This window comes from Halichoerus grypus, chromosome 9 (assembly GCF_964656455.1).
Source record: "Halichoerus grypus chromosome 9, mHalGry1.hap1.1, whole genome shotgun sequence".
In the NCBI taxonomy this organism is placed as follows: domain Eukaryota; kingdom Metazoa; phylum Chordata; class Mammalia; order Carnivora; family Phocidae; genus Halichoerus; species Halichoerus grypus.
In genome coordinates this window covers 68,595,278-68,610,242 of record NC_135720.1, presented here as the reverse complement: position 1 = coordinate 68,610,242, position 14,965 = coordinate 68,595,278, and the positions used below count along the sequence as shown (strand labels likewise).

At 41.5% G+C, this 14,965-nt stretch overlaps 1 protein-coding gene across 2 annotated transcripts in view; it reads left to right on the top strand.

The window, feature by feature from the left end:
* Nucleotides 1-7,997: 7,997 nt before the first annotated feature.
* Nucleotides 7,998-14,965, top strand: part of CASP8AP2 (caspase 8 associated protein 2) — a 38,955-nt gene continuing 31,987 nt past the window's right edge. The window contains exon 1 of one of the 2 annotated variants that reach the window (XM_036065151.2): nt 7,998-8,111. The gene's annotated coding sequence lies outside the window, so the exon portion shown is untranslated. Of the gene's footprint in view, nt 8,112-9,912; nt 9,931-14,965 lie in introns of those variants that run through there. The other variant, XM_078054996.1, reaches the window with a different exon arrangement.

Genomic DNA, 14,965 nt, shown 5'->3' with positions numbered 1-14,965 from the left:
CCATGGTGTCTTTTGACTCACATCACCCATTCAGTATGTTTCACTTTCCCCTGATTGCCACATCTCATTTGTTGCTAGAGAAGTATTGTGACTGGGTTTTTCCCTTCCACCTGGAAAAGACAATCCCTTATCCACTGAATTGCTGTGGCACCTTTGTCATAAATCAAGTAACCCTATATGTGTGCTTCTGTTCCTAGACTCTCCATTCTGTTCCATTAGGCTGTCCTTGCAGTAAAACCACATTGTCGTAATTACTGTAGCTGTACAGTGAGTCTTGAAATCTGGTTGTAGTAGTCAGGGTTCTCCAGAGAAACAGAATCAATAGGAGATATGTTTGTATAAACAATATTTCCTATAATACCCTATTATATATTTTATATATATATAGAATTGACTCATGAAATTACAGCATCTAGGAAGTCCCATGACCTGCTATCTGCAGACTGGAGACCCAGGAAAGCTAATGGTGTAGTTCTAGTCCAAATCCAAAAGCCTGCAACCCAGGAGCACTAATGGTATAAGTTCTAGTCCTAGAGGAGGAGAAAATCAATGTTCCAGATCTAAATCAGGTAGGGAGAGTAAATTCTCCCTTCCTCTACCTGATTGTTCTATTCAGACCCTCAATTCCTTGGATGATACCCACACTGGTGAGGGCAATCTACTTTATTCAGTCTACCATTTCCTGCAGAAACACCCTCACAGACATACCCAGAAATAATATGTAACCAAGTATACAGGCATCCATGACCTAGGCAAGTTGACAGGTAAAACTAACCATCTCACTGTCCACTGGTAGTGTAAGTCCTCCAACTTTGTTCTTCAAGAATGTCTTGGTTATTCTAGTTTAACAAGGTCATCCTTACATTATTGTCTAGTTTCAATTCTCTTTTCTGTGCCTTTAGTTTCTACGTCATGTACCACCATTCTCTTCAAATAAAACAGCCATATGACAGCTCTTTTATAAAGCTTTATAAATAAACCAAAGAAGCTTTAAAATTATACCTTTTCTGGGACGCCTGGGTAGCTGAGTTGGTTAAGCACCTGACTCTTGATTTTGGCTCAGGTCATGATCTCACAGTCATGAGATTGAGCCATGCGTTGGGTTCCATGCTCAGCAGGGCCTCTACTTGAGATTCTCTCTCTCCCTCTCCCTTTGCCCCCACCCCCTGCTTGCACACACTTTCTCTCGCTCTCTCTCTCTCTCAAAATAAATAAATATATATTTTAAAAAGTTCCACCTTTTCTTTAAGTGGGTAAGATCAAATTCCTCTGCTGAGGGCCCTCTTTGGTCTACCAGGTAAAGCCAAACAATCATTCCTCAATAGAGATACAAGCCCCCGAGGTCATGGGGTTATTTTGCTTCCCTACAAATTTTTATAACATAAATCTTTGCTTTAAAATCCTTCACTGGCTCCCTTTTGCCTTTCAGGACAGATCCAAACTCCTTAACTGTGGTTTAAACAAGTCTCTGCTTCCCCTAGAGCAGGGAAAGGCAAACTCTTTCAATAAAGGGCCAGATGGTAAATACTTTAGGTGTTGCAGGCTGTGCGGTCTTTGTTGCAACTCTGCTACTGTAGTGTGAAAGCAGCCACAGATAATAAAGAAACAAATGAATGTGGCTGTGTTTCAATAAAGCTTTCTTTAAGGGACTGAAATTCGAATTTCTTACTTTTTACCTGTCACAAAATATTATCCTTCCTTTGATTGTTTTCCCAACCATTTAAAAATGTAAAAGCCATTCTTAAGCTCATGGGCCAGACTGCACAAACCAGGCAATGAGCAAGATTTGGCCCATGGGTAGTACTTTGCTGACCCTCTGCTTTCTCATCTCTTGATACTCCCTCACATGCACCATGCTTCCTACTGGCCACTTTTTCTTCCTTCCTTCCTTTCTTCTTTTCCTTCTTTCAAGATTTATTTATTTATTTGAGAGAGAGAGAGAGCGAGAGCAAGTGAGCAAGTGAGTGAGCAAGCAGGGGGAGGGGCGGAGGGGGATGAAGGGAGAGAGAATCCTCAAGCAGGCTCCACGCTGAGCACAGAGCCTGACGCAGGGCTCCATCGCAGGACCCCAATTTCATGACCTGAGCCGAAACCAAAAGTTAGCTGTTTAACTGACTGAGCCACCCAGGCGTCCCTCATCTTTTAATTTTCTTAAAGATTTTATTTTTTTAAATTACTTTTTAAAGATTTTATTTCTTTATTTGACAGAGAGAAAAAGAGAGAGAGCACAGGAGCAGGGGGAAGGGGCAGAAGGAGAGGGAGAAGCAGACTCCCAGAGCCCCATGCAGGACTCTACCCCACGACCCTGGGATCATGACCTGAGCTGAAGGCGGATGCTTAACCAACTGAGCCACCCAGGCACCCAAACATTTTATTTTTAAATAACCTCTACACTCAATATGGGGTTCAAACTTATAACCCTGAGATCAAGAGTTGCTTGCTCTTCCAACTGAACCAGCCAGGCACCCTCTCCAGAACCACTTTCACTGGCCTTGTTTTGCTTCAAGGCCTCTAAACCCCATGCCAGGGACCTTTCTAGGTGTTTTACATGTGTTAACCCATTTAATCCTCACAATAACCTATGAGGTAGATAGTATTACCATAGAATCCCCTCAAGAAAACTGGCTGGCTCACACAATAGACTCAATAACTATTTGTGAATTAATGAAGTTCATTATACAACCATGTAGAACATTATTCTCCTAACAAACTATGCTGTTTTCCTTGCATTTGTTCCTACTGTACTCTGTGCTTGGAATAGACTTCACTCCTTCCATTTCCACTACAATTAACATGATCTACTTTTCTTTTCTTTTTTTTTTTAAGATTTTATTTATCTATTTGACACAGAGAGAGAGAGAGCGCACGGACGCAAGAGAGAGTGAGCATGCACGAGGAGGGGGAGGGGCAGAGGGAGAGGAAGAAGTAGGCTCCCCGCTGAACAGGGAGCCCGAAGCAGGGCTGATCCCAGGACCCTGTTCCATATGCTCCCATTTAGAACTATCAGTCATCCTCTTTTTCTGGGGTTGGGCCTTTCTCTTTATATCCTTAGCACACAGAGCACACTCAATAAGTGCTTTCTGAATGAATTAATAAATGCCACTGTCCAAGAACAGCAACTTCTTCCCAGAGTGTATATTTTTCCAAAGCTGTGGACACAGTCTTCTAGCCACTTCATACAAACAGATGCTATGAATCCAACTAAGATCACCATGCCAGTATCTTTTAGGAAAAGGATATGTGTGTATCAGCCAGGCACCCCTAAATTCTTTTTAAACAACCATAGCACCTAGTATGTTGCCTAGCCTATAATGTCTTCAATAAGTATTTGTTAAAGTGAAGAATAGTATTGAACAAATGAGACACTGAAGAAAAGAAGAGAATTAACATTTGACAGTGCCACACTTCTGTGATCCAAGAGTCTGGCTCTTCCAGGTTGCAAGGAAGAGAAAAGTGCTTAGGTGCAGTGAAAGATGCATGGGGAAGGAAAGGGAGCCCAGGAAGCTCTGGCAGTGGGTTGCTGAGGCAGGCTAGAGCCGTAGCTCCCTGTTCCCCATTCCTCAGAAGGAATGCTAATGATTGACAGTAGTCTTGTCATGGTCTTAAAAGTGTCTTGGTAGGATGCCTGGGTGGCTCAGTTGGTTAAGCATTTGCCTTTGGCTCACATCATGATCTCAGGTGTTGGGATCAAGTCTCACTTCAGGCTCCGTGCTCAGCAGAGACCCTGCTTCTCCCTCAGCCTGCTGCTCCCCCTGCTTGTGTTCTCTCTCTCTCTGACAAATAAATGGAATCCTAAAAAAAAAAAAAAAAAAAAAGCATCTGTGTCTATTGCTCATTTTTGTAGTGACTGTCAAATTTACAACTCAGTTCCTTTCTATTGGTGTTTCACTCTTCTGTCCCTCCCTGTCCTTATGGTTTCAGCTGTATCAATTACCTTTTTCTCTGCTGTGTATTTCATATTTAAAACTCTCTTACAGAAAGGATCTGAATGCATCAGTTGGCAGTTGGTCACCATCTAATAAGAATATAGTTGACCCGGGCGCCTGGGTGGCTCAGTTGGTTAAGCGACTGCCTTCGGCTCAGGTCATGATCCTGGAGTCCCGGGATCGAGTCCCGCATCAGGCTCCCTGCTCGGCAGGGAGTCTGCTTCTCCCTCTGACCCTCCTCCCTCTCATGCTCTCTGTCTCTCATTCTCTCTCTCTCAAATAAATAAATAAAATCTTAAAAAAAAAAAAAGAATACAGTTGACCTTTGAACAACACAGGTTTGAAGTACGAAGGTCCACTTATATCTGGATTTCTTTTTTTTTAAATAAATACCGTACAGTACTATAAATGTATTTTCTTTTCCTTATGATTTTTTATGATTTTCTCAATAACATTTCCTTTACTCTAGCTTACTTTATTTTAACAATATAGTATATAATACATATAACTTTCAAAACGTGTTAGTTGACTGTTTATATTATTGGTAAGGCTTCTGGCTAATAGAAGGCTATTAGTAGTTAGGTTTTTGGGAAGTCAGAATTTATTGTTGAATGTATTGCTAGTCAGGTATTGCTTCCAGACCCTTTAAGGAACAGAAGTAAGAAATACATATATATTTTTAAAGATTTTATTTATTTATTTGAGAGAGAGAGAATGAGACAGAGAGAGCATGAGAGGGGGGAGGGTCAGAGGGAGAAGCAGACTCCCCGCTGAGCAGGGAGTCTGATGTGGGACTCTATCCCGGGACTCCAGGATCACGACCCGAGCCGAAGGCAGTCGCCCAACCAACTGAGCCACCCAGGTGCCCAGGAATACATATTTTCTTAAAGGTTTTATTTATTTATTTGAGAGAGAACACAAGCATGGGGAAGCAGGCTCCCCATGAGCAGGGAGCCTGATGTGGGGCTCGATCCCAGGGCCTGGGCTCATGACCTGAGCTGAAGGCAGATGCTTAACCGACTGAGCCACCCAGACACCCCAAGAAATACATATTTTTAAAAATCATGAGGTCATGTTGGCATTTCCAATTCAGATATAACAGTACAAGATTTCCCCCTAATTTTTTTTTATCATTCTCCTCCCCCCACTAATTTTTTTGATTTTATGTTTGGATCTCTTTTCTCTTCCACTTAATATATTGATTCCTAAAAATATTAATATATTACATATTTGTCTTACAATATACATTAAATGGTTTCAAAATTACAATATTAAGACTAACAATAAAAAAAAGACTAACAATAAAACCACTGCATAAAGTATATGATTTCTCTGCAGTTGTTTTTGTGCTTGGATATACCCTACTAATGGTGTACAGTCGGACCACTGTGTTTAAATGTCACTTGAGATAATTATTTGGTTTGAGTGGTTATATTTCTCTTGCTTACACAGTTAGTTTCATTTATTTCATTTTCAATTTTAGCATTTTTTCTTTCTGATTTGATTCAATCTTTGAATATATGAAACACTTCCATGAAGCAGAAGCAAAAGGTTATAAAAAGGCAAACAAACAAACAAAATAAATAGGTGAAATATATGGTATGTGAATTATATGTCAAAAAAGCTGTTATTAAAAAAATAAAGCAGTTATTAAAAAAGGAAGAAAAGCCATGTATATTTGCATATAAAAATACTTAAATGGAAATTTAAAAAAAGGCATATTCAAAGGAGTTTCCCTCTACTCTCTATCCCCTCCAGCCAGGCTTCTTCCCTGGTAAGTTACCCTTTTATTAGGTTTTAATTTACCCTTCAAGTATTTCTTATGCAAAAATAAACAAATATATGTATATTCTTTTCCTCATTTTTTCTTACACAAAAGCTAGCATTCCATGCTATACTTTTCCCTTCCTTAACAATATACCTTGTAGATTACCCCCATGTAAGTACATGTAGACATCTTCAGGAATTGCTTTTTTTCTGTTGTTGTTTTTATTTTTTAAGTAAGCTCTATCCCTGCTGGAGGGGAGGGGGTTAGGGGGATGAGGTAGCGGTGTGATGGACGTTGTGGAGGGTATGTGTTGTGGGGAACACTGTGTATTGTGTAAGACTGATGAATCACAGACTTGTACCCCTGAAGCAAATAATACATTATATGTTAATAATAAAAAAAAATAAATAAAAAATAAAGTAAGAAAAAAAAAAGTAAGCTCTATCTCCAATGGTGGGCTTGAACTCACTACCCTAAGATCAAGAGTTGTGTGCTCTACCAACTGAGCCAGCCAGGCTCCCCTAGAAATTGCTTTTTTTTTTTTTTAAAGCAACATTTGTAATTGTGAGTTCAGATTTCATAAAACATGTAACTGTGTTACATTTGTTTTCTTAAAAAAAAAAAAATACTGATTCCTTCAGTTGACTTCTAGAAGTATCCCAAATTCCCAAGTTGGCATTGATTGAAGTCTTTCCAAGCAAATATTTTTAAACCAATCACTACTTTCTATTCAATGTAAAGTTTTTAAGAAGTACCAGTAAAATTAGAGGCTTTGTAAGGACTTCAGTAATAGGGACATTCTTCTCTGGAAGATACGTTTGGGGGAAAACTTCAGTTATTTTTTTTTTTTTTTTTTTTTAAAGATTTTATTTTATTTATTTGAGAGAGAGAACACTAGCAGGGGCAGAGGGAGAGGGAGAAGCAGGCTTCCCGCTGAGCAGGGAGCCCGATGCGGGGCTCGATCCCAGGACCCTGAGATCATGACCTGAGCCGAAGGCAGATGCTTAACAACTGAGCCACCCAGGCGCCCCTTAAACTTCAGTTATTTTTGAGATATATAGTTTATGTTCTCAACAAATATTTTTTGATGAATGTCACCATTATGCACCCATGCTGAAAACCCATATTCAATCAATTGCCAAGTTTTGTTGATTTCATCTTCTAAATATCTAAAATCTATTCTCTCTGTTACCTACTATTTCCTCCAGATCCTCATTTTCTCTAGCTTGGATCACTGTTAGAGCATCTCAAAATCCTCCTTCTCAAGGCCAGAGGATTTTAATAATGCAAATCAGATCAGGACCACACCAAGCATAAAATCCTTCAGTGGTCCCCAATGCCTCATCATTTAAAAGTAAATTCCAAGCTCTCTGACAGATGTAAGGTCTTTTAAGTTCTGACCCCTGCCTCCCCCACTAGCCTCATCTCACGCTTCATGCTCCAGCAACAATAAATGCTTCGTAGTTGCACACCCTCTACTCTTTCCCAGTCTCCACTACCTGGAATGCTTACCTAACTTCTCAGAAGCAAAGCTGGTTGGGGTAGAATCCAGGAAACGAGTGTTCTTCCAGAACATACTCTCCCAAATGGGGGTCTTTCCGAAAAATTTAAAAATATGCAATAAGTTCATACGACAGTTACAAGTTATTAAAATGGACAAACAAGAGGAAACGGTTAGAGATCAAGATGAAGATCCCCAGATCAGGCAGCCGAGGAAGTCATCTCTGTTTTACTTCCCCACCAATCAATGGCGTAGGCCCCACCTCTGGAGGCACCGGCATCTCTAGTTCCTGCAAGTTCTATTAGACAATTCGGGTATTCAACCCTCTAGAAAGCTCTCCTGTTCCTCCTACCCGACTTGACTTGGTATCCTCTTCAAAGCTCCCAATGCCCTAGGATAAATTTTTTGCCTCAGACATGCCATTGCCCTTGTCTGAGGGTAAGGAACAGTGATTATTTATCATTATGGAGCCAGAGTCCAGCACCACGTCTAGCACGCGGTTGACATTTAATAGAATTTATAGAATAAAGGACTAAATAAATGACAAGGCCTTCTCAGAGTTTGCTTTTCCTTTCATTATCTTCTCCCAGACTCCGCCCCCACCTTCTCTAAGGTCCCGCCCCTTCCGCAGTGAAGCCCCGCCCCATCTCCGTCCCCGCCAGCTTAGGCTCCGCCCCTTTCTCTTAAAGTCCGCACAAGCCTACGCGAGTTTGGCGCCAACCGTGTTTTTTTTTTTAGCCCTCCCAAAGGCGGGAACTAGTTATGTGCGCCGGGACGTGCTTTACGTGTGGTCTGATTGGCCATGGGTGCTCAGTCCCGCCTCCGCGTCCTGACTGCGTACTGGCATTGGTGGAGATGCAAGGGAGACCTCGGTGTCCAGAGAGGATCCCCGGCTATCTTGGGCTAGGCAGGGCGGGTAAGTTGATTTGGGGGTCCGGTCGGCGCGGGGCTGTTCAGGAAGAGACTGAACGGCGTGGTAGTGCCCCGAGCGGAAGCCGGCGGTTTCCGGGGAGCCAGGGAGTCCAAGGGAGCCGCGGAGTCGGGGGAGGGGGGCGCGCCTGATGTCCGCGGCCCGCAGGTAGCTGCGTTCCCGCCGCCCTCGGGTGTAGTTTCTGGGCTCGTATTTGCGTCTCTCTGTGGTCCCTCGAGAGTATCCAGGGGTGCTTGGGGCGAGCGCATGTAGGAACTGCTCTTCTGACTGCTCCTCCCGCCCCTCCCCCCCAAATCAATCTTGTCTTGGAATGTACTTAAAGCTTTCGGATGCGATTCTGGAGGAATGTGTCTTTCCTAAGTGTCAGGTCATCACTGATGTTTGTTTCCGAGACTGTAATACCCGGAGAAGTTATCTTGATCTCCACAACGCCTAGAACAGCGCCTGACACATAGTTGGCCCCAACTCAGATGTTAGTGTAGAATTCGTAGAAGCTCGGGATTTGTGCTTCAGGGATCAAGTTGGCGTTGACTCTCATTCTTCCCAGTGTTTTCCAGATTCTTCCCTGGTCTTTTCGATTCTCCGCACCTACAGCTCCAAACATTTCCCCTTCCTCGGTGCCCCTCCCCCATCTCGCACAGTGCTTCTTTGATTGGAGTGGGACCGAGACCAGGGCAAGAATTCCCCAACCCCCACCCCAGTTATCTTCTAGCGTTTCTAACCATTTCACAAGAGGTGGCCCCCTTTCAAAGAAAAAAATTATACTTTTATCTCTAATGAATATTCTTGTCTTTAATGAAGAAGCTGGAATGTAATCCCAGATATCCCACTTATCAGCTGTTTGACCTTGGGGCAAGTTTCTTAATCATTTGTTATTTGTTTCCTCATCTATAAAACGGGAAAAAGAATAGTATGTACTTTATGGGACTTTGGTGGGAAGATTTAAAATAATGTATTTGGAACATTTAAGATCCAGGCATATAGCGTTCAGTATATGTGGTGTTTGTTATTATTTTCCCTTTACATTTTCTTCAGGGATCTTGCTGTATTACATTTAGCCTTTCCCATGAGCCTTAAGATACACTCTCCTCCCCTGGTTTTTTCCCTACAAATGCTTATTTCAGTCTTTCTTTTTTTTTAAAGAAAATTTCCTTTAGACTGTCTTTTTAAAACATTGTCCTATCAAAAAAGGCTAGGTATTCCTTCTCTCATAAGCTTTGTCTTCACATCTGAATCCATTGGAATTGTTCCTAAAATGATTGAGTGACCTTGCAGCAATTTTCTTTCATCATCATGGTTCTCAACATGTAAAATTTTGCCTCTCCACTTTGCATAGGTGCAACACTCCTGTATCAGTAGTATCTTGCATTGTATATTGAAATCTTCATTTGGGGGAAGGTGAGAGCATGTGTGAATAAGCCCTCTTTCCGAGAGATTCTGATACATAATCCTTCCTCTTTTCCCTCCTCCTTTTTCCAGGAGAATCACTGGCCTTTGTGATTTCAAGAGAGTAATCTGATCTCTACAGATTATGTTTTGTCTTTTGTGCTACATACTCCAGTTTCCAGTTATCTATTAGACATCTTCACCTTGCCTGTCCTACAGATAATTCATCCTGTTTTCTTTGGTTCTACCAAAGCTAGGAACTTCACAGTTGTTGTTAATAAATTGGGAATTTGAGTAATTCAACAAATACTTTTTTTTTATTACCTACTGACTTGGAAAGCCCTGTGCTGAGAGCTGGGGATACACTGGTGAACAGACAGAACCAGTCCTGGTCTTCATGGAGCTTACAGTCCAGTGGGTGAGATGGACATTTCTTTAGGAATTCCCACAAAAATGTAATCATAAACTGAGAAGAGGCCATATAGAGAAAGGACACAGTGGTATAAGAATATAATAGAGAGGGCCTGACTTAGTGGAGAGGGAGGGTAGCCAGAGAAGCCTCAAACATTACTTAAGCCAAAATACCAGAGATGAGTTAAGTGACTTGGAGCATTGAGGAAAGAGCACTCCCTGCAGAGGCGCTGTAGTGGGAGGGAACCAATGGCGTGTTCAAGGAGCTGAAAGAACGTCGGTATGATCAAGAGTAAAGACTGCGGGGAAATGGGAAGAAGGACACAGACTAACTGGAATTGTAGGCAGAGGCCATGTCACTCTAGACTTTGTAAGCAAAATTGTGACAAAATTTGTTTTTTAATCTAAAATCAGCAGGAAGCACTGACGGGTTTTAAGCACAGGGGGGGAACATGATCAGATTTGCATTTTTTTTTTAAAGGTTTTGTTTATTTGACATAAGCAGGTGGAGCAGCAGCAGTGGGAGAGGGAGAAGCAGTCTCTCCGACGAGCAGGGAGCCCGATGTGGGGCTCAATCCCAGGACTCTGGGATCATGACCTGAGCTGAAGGCAGACGCTTAACTGACTGAGCCACCCAGGTGTCCCCAGATTTGCATTTTGAAAAGACAGCTCAGGCTGTGGTTTTGAAGTGGTCAAGAGTGGACATTTGAATACACTTTCCATGAAATCTTTTTGATTCTCCGCAGAAATCTCAGATCTGCTTGTTTATTTCCACTGCTAATAACTTAATCACCCCTCTTTGTCTCCTGTACTGTTTTAATAGTCTGCTCTGTTTTTTGCTACTAATATTTTCTGTACTCTTCTTGCTGGAGTTAAATTCGTGAAATGCAAATTTGATCATGATATTCTCTTGCTTTAAAGACCTTCAGTGGTTTCTCCCATTTCGTACTGGAAAAGTCCAGGTAATTGTGTAATATATTGCCTGACTTTTCTAAAACCTTACTTCTCAAATTCTAATCTGTGGGTATTCACACCCAGACTTGTTTGTGAGCTCCTAGATATAGTGGGGAGATGGTATCAGGAATTGTGTTTGCAAACAGGAACCCATTTTGACTGAACCTTGGGATTTTGGAAACCTCAGGATAGTGAATGATGGGGCTAGAAAGTAGGCATCAGTGTATATTAAGGTAAGGTGTTTGGACTTTATTCAATAGACATTGGGAAGTAATGGAAAGTTTTTGAGCAGAAAGTGATATGAGCAGGATTGCTTCAGAAAAACTAACCCAACAGTTGTGTGTAACATGTATTTGGAGAGAGGAGATAATTAGGTAACTGTAGTGGAGCCTGAAATAAAATTCAGATGGCAAGAATGAGGATAAATGGGAGACACATTGTGGGCTAGTATCAGTAGGCTATTAGGGAAATCGAGTGCTACTCAAAGAAATAGAGATGTCAGGAGGTGACAGATGTTGATGGAAAGATGATCTCTTGGTTTTGGACTTGGTGAGTTTGGACTTAGAGGAATGTGTTTATTAGCTTTAGCATATTATTGCTGACTATTGGTTTGTATTTTAGTACCAACAGTTCCCAATTTTCAAGCATTCTGAGGTAGCAGCAGAGGAGTCTATAAATCTGATCTGGTACCCCTACTTTTTCTGGCAGTACTTATTCTTTATCCCCTACCCCCTTATGTTTGCTTATCAAGTGTTTAACCCAATGAAATAAATTTTGCTTTGCAGTTATAGTAAATAAGATATTGATGTCCCCGACTTCATTGCCTTAGGACAGCATTCAAATACATTTTTATAAGGACCCAATAGCATTTAGAGCTAGTTAGTTGTTATTGAAGTTGAAATAACTACAGCTCTGTGAAGTCCTTTCTGTAAGCTTTTTGTGGTAAACGAGACTGTAAGATAACAAATTTGCGTTAAGACACTAAGTTTGTGGTAAGTTGTTAGAACAGCAATAAGAAACTAATATACTTGGGACGCCTGGGGGGCTCAGTTGGTTAAGCGTCTGCCTTCGGCTCAGGTCATGATCCCAGGGTCCTGGGATCTAGCCCTGCATTGGGCTCCCTGCTCTGTGGGGTGGGGGTGGGGGGGGCTGCTTCTCCCTCTGCCTGCTGCTCTCTCTGCTTATACTCTCTCTCAAATAAATAAAAATCTTAAAAAAAAAAAAACAACTAATATACTCAGTCACACTATGCATATTTTATGTACTCAATAGCCACATGTGCTCAGTAGTTTTATTGGACAGCTCAGATATGCAGAAGAATTTTATCATTATAGAAAGTTCTGTTGGACAGCACTGGTCTAATAAAGGTAGTTTTCTGGGTGCCTGGCTGGCTCAGTCAGTGGAGCATGCAGCTCTTGGTCTTGGAGGTTGTAAGTTCAAGCCCCATGATGGGTGTAGAGATTACTGAAAAGTAAAATTAAAAAAAAAAAAAAAATAAGGTAGTTCTCAAAGTGTGGTCCTTAGACTAGCAGTGGAGATCCAGATTTTCAAATCTCACTCCAGACCTACGGAATCAGTAATTTTGGGGGGATGGACCCATCAGCCTTGTGTTCTAACTCTGTTAGGTGTTTCTGATGCGTGCTAAAGCCTAAGAACAACTTCAGAAAGCAAATGATTGCAATGGGTAGCTAAATGTAATGGTGTGTTCAGTGTATGTCAGTTCAATAAGGGAATGAGGATTAACTGTGTCTCTAGAAAAGGGATTCTCTTTTATGGTAGCTGGGTTTGGGAAGAGGATGAGCAGTCCAGGTAAAGAGACAGAATGAGCAAGATACTGTGGAATTGAAGTACATGGCATAGTTCAGGAACTGCAAGTACAGACATTTCTGCTTTAATGTATGCATTTTTGAAAAACCTTCAGTTCTGTAACTCACTAAAACAGGGTTTATGGGAAAAACAGGTAGAATACACAAAACCTATCTACTCATGTTACTAATAAAAAATCTTAAAAAAAAATATTGGCATAGTTAACACATGTGAAATTCCTAATAAATATCTCAGTAAATACAGATTTTTTTTTTTTTAAAGATTTTATTTATTTGTCAGAGAGAGAGAGAGCACAAGCAGGGGGAGTGGGAGAGGGAGAAGGAGGCTTCCCGCTGGGCAGGGAGCCCGATGCGGGGCTCGATCCCAGGACGCTGGGATCATGACCTGAGCTGAAGGCAGACGCTTAACGACTGAGCCACCCAGGCACCCCTAGATTTTTTTCTTAAGAAAAAAGAAAGATGAAGGTAGATTGATAGAAGAAGGAAAAGGAAGAATTGAAGCTGTCGATTTGTGCAGACAAGAACAGGGACATAAATAAACATCACAGGTTGTAGATGTAGAGGCAGTTGCAAGTTTTGTGTGAAATACTGTGATGGCAGACTGAATGGCTTTGGCTCACTGCCTGGTGTTTGGGTCCCTCACCCGCCTGCTGCCTCCCAAAGATTGAGGAAAACCATGCTTACACCCTGCAAGACAAAGCCTGTTACTGTACTGAGACCAGAGGAAGAAGGGACTAATGGGCATCTAGGATAATGGCATCAGCTTAGGACTAGATTCCTTCAAGGCTTGCTGCATTTAGCTGCTATTACTTAACGGTTCAAAACTTGAACGATCTGGAAAGATCCCTGTCTGAACCAATATAATTTCTGCATTATGCTAAAATCGTTCTCTACTTCTCAGTAATGTGTGTGCTACCTTGCATTATAGAAACGTGGTGGTAGTACAGAATTTCTCATTTGGCTAAATGGGGCAGGTGAAGGGAACAGTGTGAGATAGAAAAGTTGTGATATTTCTGGAAAGGCCTTGTTCTGTGCTAGGAAAGCTTAATTCAGTAATGTTTTGGGTAGCTCTTAAAGGTTTTTAACCTGGGAGTGAAACAGGTTAGACATCAACAGGATTTGGGCTTTAGTGTGGAAAGTGGTAGAAGGAGGGGCCCCTGGGTGGCTCAGTCAGTTAAGTGTCTGACTTGATTGCGGCTAAGGTCATGATCTCAGGGTTGTGAGATCAAGTCCAGTGTCGGGCTCTGTGCTGAGCGTGGAGTCTGCTTAAGATTTTCTCTCTTCCTCTCCTTCAGTCCCTTCCCCCGTGCTCTCAAAAATAAATAAATAAATCTTAAAAAAAAAAAAAAAAGTGGTAGAAGGAAAAAGGTGTTGTTGTATGGAAACTAGCTAGAAGTTTTTTATTTATTTATTTATTTATTTATTTATTTATTTTTAAAGATTTTATTTATTTATTTGAAAGAGAGAGAGAGAGCACATGAGAGGGGGGAGGGTCAGAGGGAGAAGCAGACTCCCTGCTGAGCAGGGAGCCCGATGCGGGACTCGATCCTGGGACTCCAGGATCATGACCTGAGCCGAAGGCAGTCGCTTAACCAACTGAGCCACCCAGGCGCCCTTTTTTTTTTAACTGTTACTGTTTTTTAAAGATGTTATTTATTTGAGAGAGAGAGAGACACAGAATACGAGTGGGGGGAGGGGCAGAGAGAGAGAGAGAGAGAGAGAGAGAGAGAAGCAGATTCCCTGCTGAGCAGGAAGCGATGCTGGGCTGATGCCAGCTGGGCTCTATGCCAGAACTCTGGGATCATGACCTGAGCCGAAGGCAGACGCTTAACCAACTGAGCCACCCAGGCGCCCCAGCTAGGATACTGTGTAATAATTTAAGTGAGAAATAATTATATCAGAAACTGGAATAACTGAGTGGAAAGGAGACATTAAATTTGAGAGATTTAAAAATAAAATCACTAAGGATTTGTGATTTTAAGTGTGGATATAAGAAAAGTAAGTGTTGATATGAGTCAAAGATAATGGAAGTTTGTAGCTTGAGAATGAGTTGAGGCAGGGGATGATTGTTTATATTTCCCATATCCAGGCATCTACCCTATTTGCTTTCTTCCATTATTATGTCTCATATTCTTTTCATTCTCACTGTCTCCATCTTGGGTTTTCTTATTATGTGGACTCTCATAGTAGTCTACTTTCCAGTTTCTTTTCCTATACTTTTGTCTTTCTAGTTCATTCCACACATTAATCTTACTATTTCAT